This window comes from Rousettus aegyptiacus, unplaced genomic scaffold (assembly GCF_014176215.1).
Source record: "Rousettus aegyptiacus isolate mRouAeg1 unplaced genomic scaffold, mRouAeg1.p scaffold_m13_p_8, whole genome shotgun sequence".
Classification (NCBI taxonomy): Eukaryota; Metazoa; Chordata; class Mammalia; order Chiroptera; family Pteropodidae; genus Rousettus; species Rousettus aegyptiacus.
Genome location: NW_023416311.1, coordinates 78,430,363 through 78,452,628, shown reverse-complemented (window position 1 = coordinate 78,452,628; position 22,266 = coordinate 78,430,363). Strand labels below are relative to the sequence as shown.

Here is a 22,266-nt window from a genome sequence, read left to right as displayed (position 1 = left end):
TGGCATGGCATGGTGAGCAAAGTATGGCTGCCTTTCCGCTCTCACCCCCTGCAGCCAGGCCCAATGAATAATATGCACAAATATATACGCTGCCACAGCCCTGGAAGTATACTTTAAACAAGACACAAATAAAATAACACACACATGAAACTCAGCCATGGAGATAAACCTGACCGTGAAGACTTGGGTGTTTTTTAAATTGATGCACTGGGTTTTTAATCTCTCAGCTGAAACAGATTCTAGAACCTTAAAAAAAAAAAAAAAAAAAATGGAAATAAGCGAATGCCACAGCAGACCAAGGGAAGTGAAAATTAAATCCAAACTCAAAGCATGCTACTTAATCTCAGAGATCACTCTGTTCTGGTAAATCTGTCTCCCACGTGGGTAGATAGGCGGTCTTTTGGGAAAACCAATTCCTTATTTGTTAGGGGTAAAAGTAATTTACAAGAAGAATCTTTGTGTCAATAAGAATTCTACACCAAATGGAAACTTTCAAAATACAATTTTTTTTTTTTATCATCCTAAATAGCTCCGCCGAGGTCATCTTTTCTACTCTTTAATGGAATATGAGTTTTAACAAATTGTGTCAGTCTTACCTGCAATTTCTCCTGTCCTATCTCACTGTTCAATTTCATACTTCTTCTCTCTGCTGGGACCTGGTTATTCTGGGCTTTCAGTCCTGGCTCCGTATGTTTGTCACTACAATCTTCTGTGTTATCTGAAGAATAAGCACTGAACACCAAATTTATTTTTTCCTAGCCCTTTGAAAGTACATATCAAGTGACACTGTGACTCTTCTAAAGGAATCACCAGGCCCAGGCCTCCAGCCCCAACATGACCTTGTGCTTCCACTTGGACTAGAATAGCTGCCCTGCCCTGCCCTGCCCTAGAAGAAGGAAAAGAAAAGCCCCACCCTCTCCAAAGAAAGCACTTTTAAATTATGTATGTCATCACTGAGAGTCCTTTCTCAGATCTTATAGACAATAGGAATGAAAGAAGTATATGGAGAAAGAAATTCATTTTGCTTCTTTGAAATATCTTTGATTCTCTACCATTCTCTGGTTTTATTCAAAGATAAAATGTTTGCAAATATTTCAATAAATGCCTATCCATCATGCTCACACAATTTTCCCTTTTATAAAATAACAACAATAACAAAGATTTCTTTATCTAAAATAAAAAGTGTTTTACCCTTCTCCTACAGACTGAGAGTGGATGTTCTGCATCTTGCAGATAGCAAAGATGTGGCCTTATATTCCGCCACTGACAATGTTGGCAAGGCATTGTGGTTTTCCAGGGTTCTCAGTATAGCCCTGGGACACTGCATGTGAAGCAGCTGAATGGTAACATTCTGGCAGTTGCAGCCTCAGGATGTACTTAATGGAGTTTCACAGGGAATGTCATGACCTGTGTTGGGGGCAGGGGAGGTCCCTCCCTTTCTCTCTCTTTCTCCCTCTGCTTTTTGATGGCTTGCTCTCACCCTCTCCCTCACTATCTGGCTCTCTGTCTTTCTTCTCTCTTCCCTCTCTTTCCATGCCTTTTTCTTACTTCTAGCTGTCTATAATTCTTCCTCCCCACTTCTTTTTCCCTCGCCCTTCTACCCTGAACTACCATCCCGAAATCACAGGTGTTCTTCTGTCCTCCTCGTTTAAAGCCCCAGGGGCAGGCCCAGCTGCTTTATTTGTCACTGAGGAGGTAAGTTCACTACAGAAGAAAAATGGTGAGAAGAACACTGGTCACAGCTCCATAATGAAAATGTGCCAGTATTAAAGAAGACATTCTGATCCTCATCTGACTTCTATGTCTTTATTCCTCCATTGGTCCAGAACCCACAGAAGGATGAGTTTTGATTAAACCCTTATATTCCCAACAATTTCCACTGCTGAGAACAGAATATACAGAGGGGTGAGTCAGCTGATCTAAGAGCCAAGGAGGAATGCAGGACCGGCATGGGGGCCCAGTAATAAGTGAGGGGCAGCAAACATACTACTGCTATAGGGACCGGCTTCTTACCCTTGTTGTTAAAAAAAAAAAAAAAAAAGAAATTCTATGTTCGACAAGGCTGAGACTCGTTGATTTAGTTATGACTGACTCTGAAAGATGAAAGTCAGGAAAATTAGAAAAATCAGGTCAGACACAAAAAGAGGCCATTCTGTTAGTGATATTTAGTTATGAGTTTTCACCAAGATTTCAATAGAGAAGAACTGGAAAGTAATATCCCATACTGGTCATGTAGTATCACTGTTGTTGTTTGTAATTAGGCCTTACAGTTCTCATCATGAGAAAGAGAATTGAGCTGAGATCATGACTGTAAATCACTCAGTTTGGAGTGGGTAGGCCAGGTAAGCAGCATTTCTAATAAAACAGTCTTCGCAAGGCTTATTCTTTCCAGGGGAGCTCTGGGTAGAGCAATCATGCATCCCAGTTTACCCAAGACAGCACTAGTTCACACCTGTTGTCCAGCATAATTATTGATAACATCCTTTTTTATTTTTAAAAGGTCCCAATTTGCATGATCAATTATAAGTTCCCTTTAGGTATATGCTACTTGATGAATTGTTTATAATCCATTAGAGGCATTGCAACAATATGTCAGACTACATTCAACAGAATCTCTGGAACTGAGATTATGAATAAAACTTATTTAGAAAATTGTCGTCATGAAACTTAGAAGATGAAAGAGAATACATGTCAACCCAAAAGAGAAGGAAGCCATAAGAGGAAAGAAAATGCAACTCTGACCTTTATTGTCCACCATCCTCATTCATGACAACTGCTAAAAGTTGGTCAGCCATGATATTTGGAAAGCAGTCTTGAAAATGAATATAATTATTTAAGGATACTTTTTAAACCCATGATTCATAATATAAATGGACTTTCTGTTTTAATCAAGATAACTAGGGAGTAAATAGACATGACTAAGATAAAGATTGAAAATCCAGTTTTCTGAGAAATAAAAAAAAAAAAGAAAAAAGTGCTTCCAGTGAATACATAAGAAAGAATTGCCTCCTTCCTTTTAAAGTCACACATGGAACCTAACTGTTTACATTGTCATCTACCTGCATTTCTCTTGCTAGGAGACCAACGACCAGGAAAAGCCAGGTCTGAGTTCACAGATTTAGCAAATGTTTTGTTTATATTGCACATAATTTGTTTAATATGATAATGTAACCTTCCATTTCCTTGTACAGAGTTCTAGTACCTAATTAACAGCAAAAATTAAACAAGGTCAAGAAATGAGCTATGAAGGTCATCTCTGTATCTACCTTAAATAATCAACTCCTTCTCAAGTCATATGAGAATGGCCTTCACTGACTTATAAAACAAGCAGAGCTACAACGCTGATTGTATTTTCAATCTTACAACAGCTACATAGCCAAATTTGTCATAACAAGCTGTTATTCTGCATCCAATACCTCAAAATATAATGATTCTCCCTCTCCCATTACAACTTAGGTGTCTCTAATTTTCTTTAGTTCCCCATATCCACTATAACTGGAGACACATTCAGTAATTCAATCCTTTCTTTCAGCTGCACTCGTCAACAATTTCAATATTGGCTGTCATGAAACTAGACTCCCACTCAAGCCTGGCATTTTTTTGTTCTTAATACTCTACTGAAATATAATATGTGCACAGAAAAGTACACAGAAAAGGTCAGTGAATTTTCACAAAGTAAAGATACCCATATAACAAATTTTTTTTGAATTAGAACGTTGGAGCATTCTAGAAGCTCCTTATGTCCCATCTCAGTAACCTCCTTCTTTGAAAGTTAACCATGTACTGCTTTGTGTCTGGCTTCTCTTCTCAACATTGTATTTTTGAGATTCACTGATATTGCACATAACTATATCTCATTCCTCTTCATTGCTATACAGTATTTTCTTTGGTGACTATACCACAAATTAATGAGTTGTTTTCATTGTTCATCATTACAAATAAGGCTATGAAGAGCACTCTTCACATGTCTTCTGGTGTTTAAGTGTACATATTCTTGCCGGACATATACGTCGGAATGGAAATGCTAAGCCATAGTCTATCTCATATGTTCAGCCTTCATAGATGCTAAAAATAGTTTTCCAACATGAATCTACCAACTTACACTCTCACCAGCAGTCTGTAAGCATTTCTGCTGTCCCATATACTCAATGGTAATGTCGGTCTTTTTCATTTTAGCCATTCTGATGGATGTAGTATATCAATGCTGTATTATGGATTTAATTTGAATTTTCTAGAGACTAATGAAGTTGAGTGACCCAGCTTTCTTAACCTTGAAACTCTCATCCAGCCAATGGCCATTCTGCATTGTTCATTCAGCTCTTCTCTGGTTATCACTTATGAAGGATTCTGCCGTAAGGACCAAGGGTGTGTATACTTGTACCAAAGTCATTCTGCCTACTGGCCTTTGTCACTGTCCACCTATCATTTCCACATCATATCTCAGTCCCCTATGCTGGTCACTCTGGTGGCCAGCCACTTTTCTCCTGAAGTAGCCAATCTGACCCCCACTGCCTTTATAAACCTACCCCTAAGCTTACCAGATAACCTTACCTCCCACCCCCAGCAACAAAAACAATTTCCTACAGTATGAGTACCTGCACATTTCCTTGCAAGCCTTAACATTTCACCCTTCTTTCTAGCCCTAGAGGAAGCATTGTTTCTTTTTCTCTCTAAAATCCCTTGGCACTGGAAAAAAATTGTGTGTGTGTGTGTGTGTGTGTGTGTGTGTGTGTGTGTGTTTTCAGTTTCCTTTGCCATTTGCCATCTGTGTGACCGAGTGTTACCTGACCTCTCCTGGACTCAAGTGTCTTGCTTGGGAAATGAGACTATTGTTTACCTCATAAAATTGTTGTGAGAATTAAAACATAAGGTGCTTAAAATCTTTGTTTCAGTGTCTGATAGGTATTTTTTCCTCCATAAATATTATTTTTCTTCCATATCTCCTTCTTTCTACCATTATTTTATTATTGTTATTATTATTATTATTAATCTCCTTTTAACTTAGAGGAAGTAAGATGAAAAAAATCTTGGCTTTTGCAATTAGACACACTGAGACTTGAAACCTGATGTTTACCATTGACTAGTTCAATTATTAAATTTCCTAAATCAGCTTCTCACACTCTAAAGAGGATCTGGGGATGTTATATTCAGAAGCGTGAGAATTACAAGTTACTGAGAGTGACTGCACTTCTAGAATAGCAGTCTCAACAAAGAAGCTCATCGGCGACATCCATCCAACTAGACAGGTGTTTAGGCAGCATAAGTTTTGTTTGGTTGGTTGTTGGTTTTTATTTAAGCTCTCTGGAGTTGAATATTTCAATAATTTTCATTAAAATTCCAAAATATGGGTTTTTTTAAAAAAAAAAACTAAAAGATTTAGCAAGAGTGCTCATATTCTCTCATGACAACAAACAGCTGGAGCTGAGCAGCCACTGCCCTCCCAAGCCTGGCCATATACTCTCTTCTCTGCCACAGTCCCCTCCCCTCCCTATTCTCTTCCACCAGGCCAGTCTCCCTCACTTACACCACCTCCCTAGACCTTGACTATTATTTTAATTTGCTACCTGCCTCCAGATTCCTATTGAATTCAATGATTAATTTCCTAAGGTTTACATAACACTTGTATTTAGCATTGCTTCTTTTACAAATATAGACTTCCTGTTCTCCAGATTCTCACAGCTTGCAATTGCCAGGCTTCATTAGTTTCCCACTATCACAAATTACCACAAACTAGGTGGCTTAAAACAACACAAATGTATTATCTTACAAGCATTTCAGAGGTCCAGAATGGATCTCCTTGGACTAATTTAGAGGTGACATTTCTTTCCGGAGGCAACCTGTTTGCTTGCTTTTTCCATTTTCTACAGACCACCCTTATTTGGTTTATGGCCCACTTTCTCCATCTTCAAAGCTGGTGAGAATAGGTTGAGTCTTTCTCATGCTGGACCATTTGGACACTTACTGTCTCTCTCTTCCACACTTAAGGACCCTTGTGATTACATGTGGCCCACCCATCTCGAAGTTATCAAATCAGCAATCTTAATTCCATCTGCAACCTTAGCTGCTCCTTTCCAGGTAACAACATATTCAGTTTCCAGGGATTAGGACATGGATATCTGAGAGGGGAGGTGGCATTACTCTGCCTCCCACAGGCCTCAACACTGGTATTTTTCTTTGAAAAATACAGCTGAGCCAAGATTATTGATTTATTTACCTAAGTGCTGCTACAGGTTTTCCTTCAGTTCAAAAACAAAGTGAAAACAAAAACAAGCCACCAAAATACAAACAACTCATTGTAACATTCCATGGCAAAGCGAAGTAGTTTTCTCCTATATGCATATAAATTCTGAAGCCACTTTTTGCTTGCTCCCTCAAAATACCATTACCTTTGAGTTGTTAAGAAGAAGAAAGGAACAAAAGGAGAGCAGCAAAAAGGAATGACACTATGAGCACTATTTGCAACAGCTAAGATATGAAAGCAACCTAAATGCCCATCAACAGACGATTGGATACAGAAGTTATGGTTCATATATACTCAATGGAATATTACTCAGCCATTAAAAAAAATGAAATCCTACCATTCATAATGACATACATAGACCTAGAGGTTATTATGCTGAGTGACATAGTCAGACAAAAATAAATACCATATGATTTCACTTATATATGGAATCTAAAGAACAACAACAACAAAAAACTAATCAAAAAAAGATTCACAAATATAGAGAACAATCTGAAATGGCCAGAGGAGAGAGGATTGGAGGGCTAGGATAATGGGGTAAAGGGTTAAAGACATACAAATTAGTAGTTAATAGAGGGTCACAATGATGGGGAGCATAGGAATGTAGTCAGCAGTAAGGTCATGGCTGTGTGTAGAGACAGAGGGAAGATAGAGTAATCAAAGGATTGTTTTATAACCTATGTAAATGTCTAACCAAGTCTACTGAGTACATGAAACTAATTTTTTAAAGGTAAAAAAAAAAAAAAGAAAAAAAAGAAAAAAAGGAAACAGCTACAGATCCAGGTGCAATTCTACTTGAGGATTAAAAAGAATAGGAAATACTTAAAAATATGTATATCAAAGAAATTTCTGCATTGCCTAGGGTACTCAAAAACCCTCAGCAAATCTTAAGTAATAATTCAGTCTGAGAGGAATCCTAAAATACTGAAGGTGTACATGAATATTCTGCCATGTTCTCACTCAATAGTGTTTCATAAATTTCCTGGGGAAGGTCATCTGACACTATCAGAATTAAACAGAAAAAAGCAAAGAGAAGAAAGCAAGCAAAATCACATAATATACTTTCACCTATGTCTTCTCCAAATAGATAATCATTGTTTCCAGTTGACAATGGGAAAAAAAGATAAATCTAATCTTTAAACGTCTATAATGAGATGGAATTCAGACTTCATTTATACTTCAAATTTTTAAGTAAGAAATCTTATAAGTTGTATAATATGTTTAAAATTTGTTGAATATACATGGGTTTTTCTATATATATAATTTAGGGAATTTTTCAGTGCACCAAATCAAATCTAAATATATTTTTGTGCATTTTAATTTTCACCTGAAATTATTTCTTACATCATACGCCAAGTTAGCTAAGTAATCTGATTCATCCTCATGGATTTAGCTACGAAGCTAGGCGACATGGCTGACCTTGTCACAAAATCTTCATGAAATCAACTCCTCTATCTAATTAGAGTCTTGTCCTTTTTACTTCTAAACTCTTTCTCAAATCTTCCTAATTGATTCTATCCCCTAGACTTTATTTTTGTAACACTTATTACAGTTTCAATTCATTATTGGGATAAATTTTTGTTTATCCCATGAGGACAGGGACCATATCTGTTTCTTTCTTCCAAGTTTCAGCTCTGTGCCTAAACCACATAGTTGGTTCACAAACATTACTGACAGGTACTATTTTAAGTGTTTTTCATGTATTAATTAATTAATTCTTATAACCAATTCTATTATGTGGGGACCATCATTACCTGATTTACAGATAAGAAAATGGGCATGGAAAAGTCTAATAATTTGCACCAAGTCACACACCCATTAACAACATAACATTCATTGAATGATTGATACATGCCAGGCAGGACTGCTGTTAGCCAACTAAGGTGACTTTGTTTGAATTACAAAAAGATGCTTATTTTGGATAGATGAATTATAAAAGGCATCCCCACCTCCAGGATGAGTAAGCCTGGGCACAGGGCTTGTAAATTTAGAGCAATCTCCTTCCTCCCTGGCCCTTGAATCATGAGGCTTTCTGTAGGGCAAGGCCTGAACAAAACATAGTGCAGCACCCCAAACTTCTCTGAGCACTAAATGGTGATTAACCAACCCAACCCATAGTCATCTAGTGAGATACACATTAGTATTATCATCCGTAGTTTACAGAAAAAACAGAGACCCACAGAAGTCACATGATTCCTCAGAGTTGCCCAGCTTGAGTTACATAGGCAGGATTCAAGCCCACACTCCTAACAGTACTCCATACTGAATTTCTTAGTCCAGGTTCCTGCAACAGCCTCCTAACTAGTCTCCATGCCTCCTAATTTGTCTCACAGCTCAATCCCCTATTGGAGCCATGCTAATTTCCAAATATATAAATCTGATCATGTCTCTTTCCAGCTGAAACACTTCAATGGCTCTCTCATTTCCCTCAAGATAAAGTCAAGACTCCTTTCTGTGGCTCAAAAGTCTTCCTGGTCACTCTCCAGCCTGACTCTTGGTCTGTCCCTCTGCCCCTACCCATCATATACACAATGCCATAACCATAACAAACATTCTGATTCCTGAATCTTTATCTTCTCACTCATCATCTCAGTATCAGGCCTTACTTAGCACATGGTGATCTTTCCACAAGGAGCCCTTTTCCTCTCCTGCTTTGGTTAACCAGCTCCTACTCACACCTTACTTCTCAGCCTAAATGTCTCTTTACATTTACATTCTCAGGACATTCAGTCTAAATTAGATCCCCTAAATAGATTCTCTTATCACACCCTATGCCTTATCTTTATAGCAATATCACACATATGTGTTTATGTGATCATTTGATCAACATCAGTTTCCCCAGTAGTAAATATCATAATGGCAGGGGCAATGTCTATTTTGTTAACTATAAACTCAGCATTTTGCACATTTCCTAGTATACTCAGGCAACCAAACCTTAAATGTCCCTGCTGAGTGCTTACTGTACTTTCCCATCATTGCACTTATCGCAATACACTGTAATTTCCTGATTATTTCTGTATTTCCCCCATTAGATTGTAACTATTTTAAATACTATGAGAACAAAAACTATATCTGACTTGGACCCCAGTGCTGAACCTCCAGAATCTAGCACAGTGCTGAGCACATCATAGGTGCTCAAACATTCCAGAATGAGTGAGTGAACAAGCATAAGTAACTCGTCCCTACAGAGTCAAAGTCTTCTCTTATTACTGCCACAAATGACAATGATGAACTGAAGAATTATTCTACTTTAACCCCTTTAAAAAATGGAATCTATATAGACCAATAGAATCTATGTAGAACATTAGCAGCTGCAAAATCTGACTCAATATTGTTCACCAGCCCCAACAGTCAGGGGGCCAACTCAGGCATAAATGAAAAATGAGCCTATGGCCGTGTTACCCTGAACAAGTCCGATCCCGTCTGATCTCAGAAGCTAAGCAGGGTCAGGCCTGCTGGTTAGTACTTGGATGGGAGACCACCTAAGAAGGTGCTGTAGGCATAAAAAAATAAAAAATAAAAAAATAAAGGATTGTAACTTGACAAGGTCTTGCAATCTGTGAAGTCAACCAAGGGTTGCCTCACCTAAAATATAAAAGGAAAGGAAAGGAAAGGAGAAGGAAGGAAGGAAAGTAAAATTTTGCAAAGCCTTATGGAGACCGGAGCCACGGAACTACAAAGACTTGTTTTGTCCCAGTTCCAGAAAGTCTGTTGGTTCTTGGAAACAGTGACAAAATGAAAATGCTTTGAGTTCTAGGATAGGACTATAATATTTTGCCCATTAGGCAAGTCATGATTGCCAAGTCATATATGAAGTCACTTCAGAACAGTCTTGGAGCTCATAAATATGAAGCATGGAGAGTTGTGTCATGGTAATGACAGTGATCCCCAAATGCCACAAACACATTGGTATTTCATTAGAATGATAAGAATATTTCATGACAATTCAAATGTCCTTGCATTTTCCCACTAGTGAAGGGGACGTGTGTTGGGTTGATTAAACTTCGTTCTCTCTATAATTCAAAGTCAGGTCTCTCCGTACAACTACAGACCAATTAGCTGCACATTCTACTTCCAATACCAGTATTCTGAACATAAAAATCTAAAGGTTTACTTACTCAATTTACTTTCATTCGGTATACTCTAATCATCTTTATCTTGCTGTTCGGCATCTCATTAGTGCTCCAGTTAATACCTTAACACTGATTTTTCTTTGCTTGTTTTATTACCTTAGCAGTCTAAGAACCTAACCCCCTTGACACGAAATACAAGTATAAGTAAAATATTGTTTAAAAAAAAAAAAAAGGAAACCAACATGTATAGTGGTTTTATCTGCTTTAAAGCTATTATTCTGAGCCTGACTGAGAATTTACTTACAGCACTAAAGCACTTTCCAGGCAAGACGAAGGTCCCACATTCACAGTTAGACCCTGCCTTGGGCAATCAAAGTAATTTTCCACCCCTAACTATTGTTCCTCTTTAGTATTGAATTTGGAACAGATTACTTCTGGAGGAGTTTTTAAAATTGCAAGCAGGGGAAAACTTTCAAAATCACTTAACCAAAAGAAGTCTTTTTGTAAAAGGCGAAAGATTTATATAATCTGAAGAAAAACCAGCGTGTAAGAAGTCTTTTTGGCTATCTATTGCATTGCCAGAGTTTGGTTTTTATTTTTAGGAACATTTTTATGAAACACAGCTTTACATCTTTTTACCAAGCATAACTGATCCAGTTGCTTTTCTTCACCTTCATTCTCAGTCTGGTATTTTTGGCCTCAAGGGTTATTTTCTCCAGCAAAGGGGATGCTGCCCCTGAGATAACTAATACTTGAGTGGGCAAAAACAGCAAAGTCCATAGGTCCCTCTCATGAATCCCAAAGCAGCAAGAGGATCCAATCTCATAAAGATATCTTGAGTCACAGACTTTCAAAGGATAATGTGTAGGTAAAGAACTTAATGGCCTAGAAGTTGAAAATTTCAAAAAAACAGAGCCAAAACATTTTTCTCCCTCTGCTGTGATGAGTTCCATATGTATGGTCCTTTGGGGGACACAAAGGTCCTACATAAGAGGTATTTTAATATACAAAGACTCTGGAAGAAAGGCCATTGCTATACAATTCAGTGCTTTTGTGTGAGTTAGAAAAAGACAAACTTCATCCACATTCCATCGTAGGACCTGACTTGTGAGCAAATCATGGGTTGGATTTCAGCCACTTCACACCACGTTTACCTGGTGTCTCATGGTAATTGATTAACACTGGGTTAGCATTTATTCTCTATTCATTCATCACATGTTTCAGGCATGACTATGGGTAAGGCATTCAGGCTCTGTGGAGAAATTAAAGGTAAGTACAATGGCTGGTTTCTTCTAAAAGGGTTCCCATTCCCAGTGAATGAATGTCATGCATAATGGTGTAGAAATTGCTAAGGTAAAATATGCCTAGTGCTGGTGGATATTCTGGTTTCACTGGAGTACAGCAGAGTCATGGGTGACTGAGCTTAAAAGAAGGCTTGGATGATTCGTCAATCGAAGATCATGAATTACAGCAATTTCAGAGAAGAAAAATAATTTACCAACACTGAGCTTAAATATATAGACTTGGTGACAGTCAATAGGCTAGAGAAAGCCTATTGTTAGATAGGAAGTTGGTAGATTATATTATTGTCCAAATATTCACCACTGCCCACCACAGAAATATTATATATCCCTTATCCATTAATCTCAGGCTTGGCTATGTGATTTTCTTCATATAATAAAACTGGAATAGATAAAATATGTACCACTCCCAAACAAAACTTTAAGAGCCATTGTATGATTTTATCATATATTCTTTTATCTTTGCTTTAATAGCCCAGAGTGTGGCTATTCCTTCAGTCTGAGTCTCAGAATGACAGTAATTGAAGGACAGCTTCAGCCAACTCATAATAAATAAGTACCAGGATCAAGAAATACTCCTTTGTTTTTGTAAGCTACTCAAATATGAGGATGGTTTGTTAGGAAGCATAGCATCCTCGCTGACATGAAAAGCTAATGCACTATAAAGGTGAAAGCAATAAGGTCTTAGACTAGACAGACAAGATAGGAAAGGACAGAGAAAACAATGATCATAATTACCAAAAAGAAAATTATCTAATATTTATTTGCTATTGATGTGCCCAGCATATGTTACCCATATCTCATTTAATCCTCATAGAGCCAGAAACACATATCTGTTTCACATCATGGTATGTGCTCCTACCTACTTTTTCACAACAACTAATACAACTTAGTGATTATATATGTATGTATGGTTAACTCAGAAAACCTGGGTTGTTCAAAGCCAGCACATTCTCAGCAAAGACCTGTCTTCAGTTCTAGAAGATGGACTGTGAGCCCTTAGAATACTCTGCCTGGTAAAAACTATCATATGCCTTGGGCCATTAAGTATCAGTTTGGTCAGACAGTTATGCTAACAGTGTGATTTATTGTGAATGTCTGTGTCCCCTAGGGATCTGGAGTCTGAGTAAGTAAAATAAGTCATGCTGGGACTGCATGCCTATATGACTGACCCCCACCCCGCAATAAAAACCCTAGACACCAAGGCTCAGATGGGCTTCCCTGGTTGGCAGCACTTTGCATGTATTTTCACACATTACTGCTCAGAGAATTAAATGCACCTATGTGTCTTTCTTTTATTCTGATTTTAATTTGTACTTCTCACTGCAATAAACCATAACCATGAGTATAACAACATTCTGAGTCCCATGAGTCCTTTCAGTAAACCATTGAGCCTAGGGTGGTCTTGGGGACTTCTGACACAGCACAGAATATAAGATAGGAGAGTGTAAATAGTGACCCCAGATTTCTAAACCCAGGTGGCTCAAAAATGGTGGTTCAAAAATAGAAATGAGAACGTAAGGAGAAACAGGTAAACTGAGGTAACAAGTAAAAGAAAAGGCTGACGAGGTAAGTGGAGAAAGGAAGGCAAGTTTGGTAGTTAACTTATTCAATTTAACTTTTGTTTCCAAGTAGAAATGTGCAGTGGGAAATATACAACTGGAGTAGACAATAGAATACAGTTGATGGTTGAAACCACAAGAATTAATGAGAGTAATGAGGAACAGATTAGAGAAAAGGAATAGCAAGAAGTTGAGCACAAAATGCAGAGACTGTAATTTGCCTGCCTAGGGAGAAAAATCCAGTGAAGATGAGAGACAACTTTTACCTATTTCCCAATTCATCATAAAGGATGGTATGTTTAATTTTATATAAATTTATATTAATCCAGTTATACCATACACTTTACACAAGAAAAAAATAGTGCTAAAGATTTTTTGTTGATATATAAATGGCACTAAAAATCAACAATATTGATTTTCTCATAGAATCTTTATTTTCGAGTGCATTTAAAATCTTATTTCATGAGCAAAGCATTCGGAAATGACTATAATAACCACTGATAATTCCAAATAAACTGGAGCAGAGAGAAGCCCCAGTCATTCATGATACTCCTTCATGTATCCATGGGGCTGCACTAGGACTATTTTTGTATGTTCATTTATGTTTTTAACTACACAGAAATGAGATTCAGTATAAAGACCCCAGGAAAGCCAGTTAAGGGCCTGTGAAACAGAGGTTTCATTTCACTTACGATAGCACTTTCTATTTTTCTGCATCTTTCTCAAACAGCAAACAAAGCTAGAGGCCAAGAACATCTGACTTAACCCAGGCCTTTCACTTTTGCTTCTGTTCCCTCCAGGTATGATTTGTTTTCCATTTCATTGTGCTTTACATTTTTCTTTTTCAATGGTAAAATAGATTTGGGACCATTTCAGAGCCTCCTGTAAATAATGTTGCTGTGGAAGTCAGAGTTTCTGCCTGGCTGCCCACCATGTTTATACCGCATGTACTTCTTACTGAAACAGAATACATTGAATCTGCCTTAAATTTTCCTGTTTTTTAGTTTTACACTTTTTTGCTAGAGAATACACATAGATCACTACTTTTGAAAGAGAGTTATTAATTGGTTCTAGGGTCTTATATTAGACAGTGAACACTGGGGAAATTAAGTCAATTCTACAGCCAGTCTTGCCCTATTAACACTCCCTACCATGGAGAATTCCGCTCCCTCAACTTAGATTCCAGCTGTTGAAAGTCCTTCAAACCAGTGTCTCAAAAGCTCCCCCATGTGGGCACAAGAAAAATAACTCATCAGAGGGAGAGTTCATGGGGATAACTGCAGAATAAGAACAGGAACCAAATTTCAGATCTAAAAACGTACTAATACTCAAGACGACACCACACTATACCATTATCGTTTTATTTATATGTGTCATGTTAAAAAATCTATGAGAATAATAAGCTGTTTTGTAAAGATTATAACAATAGCAAATGAAATGAATGCATGAAAAACTTTTCATTTTTTTAAGAGATATAAAAAAAGGCAAAAAAAAAAAAAAAGATAAATAATTGGGTATGTTCCAATTATAAGTACACTCAAAAAGAAAAGATAAGCCATCTTAATATAAGAAACCAATGTGAAAATAAACCAAAATATTCATTGTACTTTCCAGAGAGTATTTGCCTAGTGGAAATATTTTCTGATTCCCTCTCCTTCCCAGTTAGCTCTCTTTTAGGGAGAAACATATTATAACTAAAACCGCTGTGTAAATCAGCTACTCTCAAGAAAAGATAGGCTTCCAGAATATTAAAACCAATGCTGGAAAAGATTTTCTCTTCCACGTTCCACATTTTACAGATGAAGAAAGTGAGCTCAGAGAAATGAGTGGACGTGTATAAGCCAACAAAGCTAACAGACCCCTAGTACTCTGTTTTCTAGTCCAATCATTATTCTTTTACATCATGCTGTCTTCTAATTTTTAATAATGACAATTTTTAAAAATACTAACAAATAGTATTTCTAATACTAGAAGGTACTAAGCACTTATTCTGTGCCAGACATTTTTAAGTACATACATAAATTCACTCATTTGGTACTAGAAGAATTCTCTGAGGTTGCATTATTATCTCCATTTTAGAGATGAAGAAACTGAGGCACAGAAAAGTAAAGTACTGCCCCCAGGGATCTTAGTAAGTGGAGGAACCACTATAATAGTCAAGCAATCTTAACTCTAGAGATTAAATTCTTAACCGCAAGTAAAGAAGTAGGATATAGAAAGTGGAATTGTTATTCAAAGTTCAAAGGGGCACTAATTATTGCAATTAAACCTTACTCTTTTGGCAACATAAAATTGAAAGCTGTGATAATTAAAATGGAGGTAGGATCAACTTAAAAAAAAAAAACTGGATTAGAAGGAAAATCTTTACCCAATTAGTAGAACATACTTGAAGCTTTGTAAGTACTTAGTTTCACATAAATCATCTAAATAAAGGACAGCATTCTTCAGTAAGCTAAATGAAATCATGCTTATCTGTAATTAGAAATTCATCTTATCTATTCATTAAGGCAATATCTCTTCTAGGCAATTCTTGTTCAGCCAATTTTCCAGGTAATGAAACCAGATTTCTTAAGGGGGGAAATACTCTCCTGCCTCTCCAATGGATCCAAATTAATGTGAACTTCCTAAAGATACCAGCGACTGCTCGGTTTCCAAATCCAATGTAAATGTTAACTTTTACCTCACAAAAGCTCTCCATTGTTTCTTCCCTCTCCAGACACTTTTCCACTTGTGGTTTCTGTGACATCATTCTCTTGGCCTTTGCCTGATCTTTCTTTTACTCCTTCTCTTTAGCAGATTTCTTCTCATAAATTTGCTTGTTAAAAGATGGGACTCCCATAGCTCTGTCCTCGCTGGGTTCTTCTCACTCTCTTCCCAATCCCACACTCTCCTTGAGTGACCACACTCACACCCACAGCTTCCATCACTTTTTAGGGGCTGATGCTTCCAAATTGGGGTCTCCAAGCTAGTTCTCTCCTCTAAGCTCCACACTGTCCATGGCACTACCTCAAATTTGGCATAATCAAATCCAAATCCCTCATGTTTCACCAAAAACCCTACTCCCCATCCTGTATTTCTCATCTTGTTTAATGAATTCCTCCAATCAACAGGCTCAGTTCTTGAATTATCAGAGACTCCTTCCCTCTAGCTAGGTTGTAATTTCTATGAATTGTGCTTTCCAAAATTGCTCTTGAGTCTTCCCCCTCTCACTTCCATTTTTATAAAACCATCTGGAGTTCACCTTCACCACCACATCTCTCTCCAAAAAACTATCTTAGGTCAGGTTCCACCAAAGATAGACTTTGAGCTAAGAATTTAAGTGCAGATAGTTACTTGTGAAGTGATCCCAAGAAGTCAACGTAGAGGGTATGTAAGAATGGCAGGGATGGGAAGGAAGTTACTACTGATGTGTTAATGATCATATAACTGCTGTGAGCCACTGGGGTTCAATCTCACTGGGGACATCTGAGAGACTATAGGACATCCTGCAGATTTGTACCATCTCAGGAGCAAAGACGCTGAGACATTTATCCACCATTGAGTTTCAGGGTTGCTCCCGAGGGTATTACTCCCGGCCTGCCCCCTTTGGGTCTGCTGCCTTGTCATCTTGCAAACTTCCAGTCACTGAGACTCATAGTCGTTGGCCTGTATGGGAACAATGACTGCTGAGGCGATATGAAAGCAGCGCTTGATTTAGGTTTCCCCTGCCACAGAATCCTTCCAAGGCTCCTGGAGGCTTTAGATAAAATCCAAGTGCTTCTGCAGAGCCTACGAGACATTCCATGTTCTGGTGCCTGCTTCTTTCTTTCGCCATTTCCCAGGCTTCCTGTCTTAACATTCACATGCCCTAGTCTCACTGACCTATCAATGGTTCCCAGAACACATAATGCTACTGCCGCCTCGGTGTTTTGTACTTACTATTCTCCCATCTAGAAACATCCACCTCAACCACTCAACCCAATTCCCATCTACCCGGGATACCCCTACCGTTTGACAAGATACAGCTCACAGATCTCCCCATGGCAAAATCTCACGCCTTCCCTCCATTCTTTGCACCCAAGTTGAGCACTTGCACCTGTGCCACTGCCCCGCCTTGTATCTGTCTCTCTTATCAAACTGCACAGTAGTTGCCTGTCCACGTGGTGAGTCTGGCCTGCCAGAGCGCGAACCCCTGAAAAGCAAGAATTGTGCTTGATTTAGGTTTCCCCAGTACCAAGCCCAAAGTGAAAAAAAAACTAGAAAAACACCAACTAGTTCCTGAAAAGTCTATATAGCATAGAGAACAAATAATATGTCTCCAATTATTATGGTAAACAAAACCTAGACCAGAAGGAAAAGCTGGGAGGGAGGAGAGAAGCAATTGGCCCTTTAGTGCATGTTCTTCTAAAAAAAAAAAAAAAATGCTGATTAGTGATGTTACATAGGGGCTATACATCAATTGGGTTCACTCTTCCTCAGCTTCTTTAGCTATGTGCCTCTTTATTGGCACAGATTTTCTTAAAGGGAATCTGATGCGTAAGAGACCCTGACAGGGGGCCCCTGAGAATAAATATTCTGTGACCACATTTCAACCTTTCACACTCAGGCTCTTTTGTGTGCCTAACACGGACCTGCCTTCATGCTGAATCCATTTAAATACCCTAGCAAGAAGAAACAAGTGATATAATGACCCTCCTAAGACCTGCTTTACAGGCCCTTCGGGTCACCTGCATCTATTTTCTGGCTGACAAGTCGAAGGTGCAGATGCAGCATAGGGTGGGTGGCAGTCCTACCCATCAACTTTCTCTGGGTTCATGATAAGAAACTTAATCACATGCAAATATACCTAAACATGAATAAGGATTGAATTCGGATTCTGGGGCAGGTTTTTGAGACACTAGAGGATAAAAAGTAGGAAGAGGTGATGAACTATTTATTTCTAAAGGCTGTTTAGTTCAGCCCAACTTGACTATACTTACATTGATGTGAAAACTAAACATACTGTAGATACCTTTGATCTGGGATCCTGTGACAGTTTGTGCTGGGCAACTGCTGTTTGCTATTTTGCAATTCATTGATCACTGTCACCATGTCTGATGGAAACTAAATTGCCTTCAATCCACGCGAATGTGATTTCTGCTTTTACTCCCCTGCCTTTCCTTATCCTTTTACTTAAATAACGGAAAAGCAAGCAACCACTGTGGATTTTCCTTGTGAAGGTTTTAACACTGGGAGTTGCCTTCCATCACCTGTGTTTTAGATTTTGCCCTAAGCAACAGTGGGATTCTTTAGTCTGAGAAGATAGAAATCAACAAACACAGTAACAAGCAATCTGTTACAGCAGAAAACAAAAAAGAAATCTTGCAAGGCCCTGCTCATAAGTCAGGTCTGCTGTTTATGTTGTATTTCGTATTTTCAGACCCACTGCAGGCAGCCAAGGAGTTGCTATTCAAAATGTTTTGCTGACCTCGTAAGAACCAATGTAAATAGACTTTCTACCCATTGACGCCAATGCTGAAGCCGGTGTCTGTGCTTTTACATTTTGTGAGATTTTTGTATATATTGCTTCCAATTCCTTGTGCTGGTGAGCAGAGTTCTGCTTTGGTGTAAACTGATACCAATTTTTACAGGCTACTATTTCTCCTAGTTCCTCTCTACTGACTACAAAACTAAGGATAACAGAGAGTGAAAAATAACAGAGGTTCGGAACAGGAGTTGGGGGACACTGGACCTTTCCATTCCTACACTCCTTGGTACTCTTTCCCTGAAGTCCATGTCCCAAAGTTTTTTATGAGCAAAACCTTGCCCTGAAAGGTTCAGGCTACCTAATCAAGCGATCAACAATGGATAACAACAACTAACAATTAATTCAACAAATATTCACTGAGTACTTCTAAGGGGCAAGTTATGACTTTTCTAAGCACATTAACTTTTTTTATCTCAACATTCCTTGAGAAAAGAAAGAACAGGATTTTAATTCACATTTTACCATTCAAAAAACTGTGATATAGAGGTTTTGTGCTTTATCTATGATCAAAGAGTAGGTCTGTGAAAGAGCTGGAATAAAACATAAGTCTAAGAACATAAATTGCAGTGTCCTTTCCCTCATTGTTTTATAAGCTTATACCAAATACATCTTTATAACGAATAGTGGAGAGAAATTCTTGTCACAGAGTTTCTCAACCTGGGGTCTCTATGCTCATGGATGAATGTAGGAGGTCCTGAGACTCCTAAAACTGTATTCAGAAGATCGATATGTGTATGTTTTTCTAGGGAGAGAGACCAATAACTCCAAAATTGTTGAGGATTATTTTAATCATATGATTTATATTCTATATACTTGGAATAACAAAGCATTCCCAATTATGTATGAGACCTGAAATTTCTTCTTTCTGTCACCCAAAATGTACTGTGTTGCAATTATCTATGTAGAACAAGATACCTCAAAAGTTAGTGCCTTAAAATAACAATGATCATTTGGTCTTCTCAGAAATCTGCAATTTGGGAAGACCTCAGCAGGCACAGCTCAGGTCTGCTCCTTGTAATGTCAGCTGGAATCATTCAACTTGGACTGTACAATCTACTTTCAAGATGGTTCTCATACATGGTGGCCGTCTGTTCCTCTCTGCATGGGCTTTTTTGTGGGATGGATTTCGCTTTCTCATTGCACAGTGACTGGGTTCCAAGAGCGAGCATCTCAAAAAACTGAAAATAGAAACTACCAGTGTCTTAAGACCTGCACCCAGAAACTGATACGGTGCCACTTCTGCCACATTCTTTTGGTCAAGCGGTTACAAGGGAATTCAAGGGGAGTAAGCACGGACCCTACTTCTTGATGGGAAAAGCACCTAAAAATTTTGACGCCATGTTTTAAAACCACCACATACCTCTAGAGTCATCTTTTCTCTTCCTGTAGTTTGATTTATTACTATCCATTTCCATTCCCATTATTTTCCTTTCCTTGTCTCCCTCTCCCTCTCTCTCATAGATCTTTGCTGTGTGAGAGACCTAGCTCTAACATTTCTTACACTTACCACTTCCCAGAGGAAGTTTGTAGTTAATCCAAGCTACTACTGTCAATTGGCCTGTTCCCCTTCGTCACACCTGTGTCCTTCTCAGCTCCTTCTCAACACTCAGGAAACTCTCTCCACTGTGAGGATCACACGAGGCACTGCTTATTTTATTATTAATTATTATTACCATTTATTATTTATTATTATTTATGCCTACAGTACTTGGTCTTCCTAGGTGGTCTCCCATCCAAGTACTAACCAGGCCTTACCCTGTTTAGCTTCCAAGATCAGATATCGGGTTTGTTCAGCGTGGCACGGCCATAGACCATGGACCGTGGCTCCACTGGGCCACAAATCCAGAATATTATGCGTGTAAAGCAGATGTGCTAACTGCTACACTATGGAACCACATCTCAGCCTGCTCATTTAAAGAAAGGCTAGACAATAGCTTTAGGGGGTATGATCTGTGGTTTCTGCCTGAAGACAGAAAGGTGAAAGTTACTCAGAGAGATTTGTAGTAGATGTGAGCAATGTGAAGAGAGAGAAAGAGACTGACCTTTTGCAGCATCACTCTGTCGCATGGGTTAACTGCTGGTGGGCTTTAGAGCATTCCCCATTCTGCCTGTTTCCAGTCACTAACCAACCACACTGCTATTTGAAAAGTAAAATTTATTCAAATTTCTAGGGAAATGCCAACCAGTACTTACATTATTTGCATCACTTTTCCCATTCTTTTTATTAATTCAAATGACTGATCCATAAAATTGGATTACTGGCACTGAAAAGTTCTCTGATCATATCTGCCTCGGGCTCCCTCAGGCAGGCCTTTGGAAATGGTCTGCTTTTCTCTGCAGCAGAAGTGACCAAAAAAAAACAAAAAAGCACCAGTTGACAAGAAAGGGTTCCAACTCCAGACCTAAGGGCTATAAGCCACTATTCAGAACATCAACAAGGCACCCTGGAAGTTTCACCTACATTCTCACCTACTCACCCTCTCTCACCCATCCGCAGACCAGGAACCTTCTGTCCTCAATGCTTTTGCATTCTCTTTGCTTTGGACAATCTTCCCCCGGAAGCCGCGTGGCTTGCTTGTCTCCGTTTTTCTGACGTAAATCATCGGGTCTTTATTTACGTATCACCTTCTCAGTGAACCTGCCCTGGGAGCTCCAACTAAAATTTACAAACCGCTACACACACACACACACACACACACACACACACACACACACACAACACTTCCCACTTCCTATCATCCTTTTTTTCCATAAAATTTCCTTATCACTGTCTAGCATGTGATATGTTTTACTATTTATCTTATTGCCTATCTCCCTTTCTACAATGATAGCTTCATAAATGCAGGACTTTTTATTTCTTGTTTCCTGTAGGGCCTAGAATTATACCTGACATCAAGATAATGTTTAAGACATATTTATCAATAAATATTAATAAATAATTAAGTGAACTACTGATCCAACCGTAACTGTCCCCTCACAATGCTAACATAGGGTTGCTGCTCAGAAGGTTGAGAGCTGTCAATCTGGCTCTAAGAGCTACCCCATCTGTATTAGTTCCCTGCTCCTGCTGTAACAAATTACCACAAACTTAGTGGCATAAAACAACAAAAGTTTATTATTTTACAGTTATGTTTGTCAGAAGTCAAACATTCATCTCCATGGGCTAAAATATTGAGTTGGCAGGACTCTGTCCCTTTCTGGAGGTTTTAAGGGAAGATTTGTTCCCTTGCTTTTACCATCTTCTAGAGGTCATCCGCATTCCTTACCTTGTGGCCTCTTCCTCCATTCTCAAAGCCAGCAAAGGTCTCTCTGACTATTCTTCCTTAGGCACATCTCCCTCTGACGATTTCTGCCTTCCTTTTTAAAAAAATTACTTATTATTATTTATGCCTATAGCACCTGGTCTTCCTAGGTGGTCTTCCATTCAAATATTAACCAGGCCCGACCCTGCTTAGCTTCTGAGATCAGACATCAAGCTTATTCAGGGTGGTCCATAGACCACAGACTGTGGCTCCACTGGGGCATGAACTCAGGACCTTCTGCATATAAAGCAGACATGCTAACTCCTACACTATGGAACCAC

General features: G+C 38.5%; 1 protein-coding gene across 11 annotated transcripts in view; it reads right to left on the bottom strand.

The window, feature by feature from the left end:
• Positions 1–22,266, bottom strand: part of PDE4D (phosphodiesterase 4D) — a 1,194,235-nt gene that overhangs the window by 1,083,913 nt on the left and 88,056 nt on the right. The window contains exon 1 of one of the 11 annotated variants that reach the window (XM_036226240.1): positions 597–4,931. The exons of the other annotated variants lie outside the window; for them this stretch is intronic. The gene's annotated coding sequence lies outside the window, so the exon portion shown is untranslated. Of the gene's footprint in view, positions 1–596; positions 4,932–22,266 lie in introns of those variants that run through there. 11 annotated transcript variants of the gene reach the window in all.